The sequence below is a fragment of the Electrophorus electricus genome, unplaced genomic scaffold, assembly GCF_041902795.1.
Source record: "Electrophorus electricus isolate QZ-2024a unplaced genomic scaffold, ASM4190279v1 Scaffold76, whole genome shotgun sequence".
Classification (NCBI taxonomy): domain Eukaryota; kingdom Metazoa; phylum Chordata; class Actinopteri; order Gymnotiformes; family Gymnotidae; genus Electrophorus; species Electrophorus electricus.
Genome location: NW_027658793.1, coordinates 182,283 through 185,184, shown reverse-complemented (window position 1 = coordinate 185,184; position 2,902 = coordinate 182,283). Strand labels below are relative to the sequence as shown.

Below are 2,902 nucleotides of genomic sequence, written 5' to 3'. Positions count from 1 at the left end.
ATCAACTCGCGGTATATATACTTCAGCTAAGACTGCTGTGCAGTCTTGTGGATCTCCATCCTCCTCCGTAGGAAGGAGTGTAGCTGGGTTCAATGTTATACACCTTTTGACAGTTATATTAGGCATATCTAAGAGGGTGGTGTGGTATCTCAGCTACCACTGGGCTGATAAGTGTGACACTCTTTGGTCCTGCAGTATTCGGTGTAATGCGTGTGGGACTAAAACAGTAAGAGGGGAGTATGCCACTATGGTTTAGGTAGCGAAATTATGGCTTGTGGTCGGTTTTGAGACAGCTTGTGTGTATTTCCCCCTTTAATGATATGCCCCAAGAACGTCACTTCCTCCTTACAATTCTGTAATTTTGCTCTACTAGGTCAGTTACATGTATGTTACATCTGAAATATTTCCATGAGCTTTTATGCAACATACTAAACAAAGGTTTGGAACAGGCTAAGTCAAATCAGGCTAACTCTCAGCAGGTCAAAAGTACTTCAGACTGCAAACTATGATCTAGTATTTTATCCAATTTTACCATAATTGTAACGCAGGGAGGCTTGGCAGGATACAAAAGAGGAGCAATGATGCATACAACGATGTTTATTTAGAGACATGGAAGACAACGTAGCACTAAGGCTATCGTGGGATCAAACACTGACAACGTTAACGTTTACACAAAGGACTTATATACGCAAACAATAACAACACAATGAAGGGCAGCCGTGAAACACAAGGGAGCATGGCCACACGGATGAACACACACACACACACACACACAAGCAAATACACACGGGGAGACGTTTGGGGGGGGGGCATACCGTGACAAGAATATGTTCACACATGGTCGCTCGCTCGCTCTCTCGCTCTCTCTCTCCCCATCCTTTCAGCCTTTGGGTTTCAATAATACCCCCAGGGCAGACAGAGCCACTATTCAAGCAATGTAATATTCTGTAATATTCTACTCTGGCTCCTCCTACCTCTGCAATGACATCCTCAGCTTTTATTTCAGTGGGTGGCGTGTGATGTCATAATGCAGCCGCATCAATTAAGCGATTATGATGTAGTCAAAGAACAGATTTTTCAAATGAACAATTTCTGTGACCCATTTTTAGACTACAGATCACAGATAACGGGTACACTAAATTTATTATGGGTCAGTGCGGTAGTTACAATTGCAATCCAAGACGCAAGGAACATGTTCCTTCTGAGAAATATGAAAAGGAAAAGCACGGGATATTTGGTAAATATGGGAAAAAGAAAAACGAAAAAACACGAGCCCAGATCCCTGCCAGAATAGAGGATGACTTCTTGGATGAACTGTGTGTGTGTGTGTGTTTGTCTGAGAGAGAGAGATCTACGTAGAAGTGTTCTAAGTATCTATACAACGCTAATAAGACATTTTCTGTTACTTTTTAAACAGATACTAGACCAAAGTATTTATTGAAAAATGACTTGCCTACTGAGAGAACTGAATCAGCCATGGTAAGTAAAGTAGAACCAAGACAAATGATTTAAAGCCATACTGAGGCAAGGGACAAAAGCCACAAAAAATGGAAAAACAGCTATGGTGAACAGTGATGCTAATTTAATACTTGTACTTAAGTACACTGAAATGTCTTTGAATATAAATTACAAATGCATTTCAACAAATGTTGGAGAAATTAATTAAAAACACTAATGTCAATTTATTTAGAATATATTTAGGACACATACATTTAGCATATGCAATCTTTGTCAATTACAGGAAAAAAAAATACTGTTGGTGGGTTTTTTGTTTGTTTGTTTTACATTCTCCTTACTATAGAATTAACAGTCGACTGTTCGGTGACTTTGCATGCTGAGTTGTAACACTGATTATTAGTATAATTGTGGCTAGAATCAAAATCAACACTAGTTAAAATGACTGAATGCATTGGAATTTATTATTCCAATAGCACAATTTGAATGGGTCTACGGTACCTTAGTGTGTCAGGTCCTGTTATTTCTGTTGAACATTTGATGTTTGGGGGCACATTTTTACATCATTAGGCCTGCAGGCTATGTGATAACGGCTATGCGATAAAAATTGTATTTGTTTCCTTTCCAGTCCAATACAAACTATAAATTCCAAATGCATCAAAATGTAATTAAAGTCATATTTCAATTAAATGTATTTAAATACTGTTCAACAATATTTCTACTTATATCTACAGGTGGAACTGAAGTCTTTCAAAAAGATAGAACCTCCAGATATGAATTTCAAGATGATGCTTCCTAAAAAGACTCCTTTGAATCAGATTTACGATGACAATGACTGGGATGAGTGTACTGAGGACCTGGAAGCCATGTTTGCTAGAGTGAGAAAGTCTGCAGTGGAACAGAGCAATCCTAACACTTGTTTTCCATAAATTCTCACAATGCTATGAACTATGCATTTCAAGTAGATGTAATTAAATATTGCTTAACACTGTTTCTCTTCATAGTTGGAGGTGAAATTGAATTATTTCATAAAGATGCAGTATGATACCTGTGAACATGATATGGGCCAACTGATTGAGGAAATGGAATCCACAGTTGTTAGAGTGAGAAAGTCTGCAATGCAGCAGAGCAATCCTAACACTTGTTTTCCATAAATACTAACAATGCAATTAAATATGCATTTCAAGTAGATGTAATTAAATATTGCTCAACACGGTATTTGTGTCTGCAGGTATTAGACGCCGTACTTGCTAGGGAGGATATGGCTGCATAACCTCTGACGACAGCAATAAACAGCATTAAAAATACTCTGACATTTTTCAGTCTAATCCTTGCCTATGTTGTCTGCAACACAGTCAATTATACCATGGATAGTAATTATATGTTATTTTTTTTGTCTCAGAAACATTCTGAATGTAACATTTCCTACAGCCTTTAAGATACAATC

The 2,902-nt window shown here is 37.8% G+C and overlaps 1 long non-coding RNA gene across 1 annotated transcript; it reads left to right on the top strand.

Annotated features, from left to right (window-relative positions):
• The first annotated feature begins 1,415 nt into the window (after positions 1–1,415).
• On the top strand, positions 1,416–2,545 carry LOC145656534 (uncharacterized). Its single transcript, XR_014122177.1, has 3 exons — positions 1,416–1,479; positions 2,190–2,333; positions 2,460–2,545. It is a non-coding gene; the product is annotated as an uncharacterized LOC145656534 (long non-coding RNA).
• The last annotated feature ends 357 nt before the right edge of the window (positions 2,546–2,902 follow it).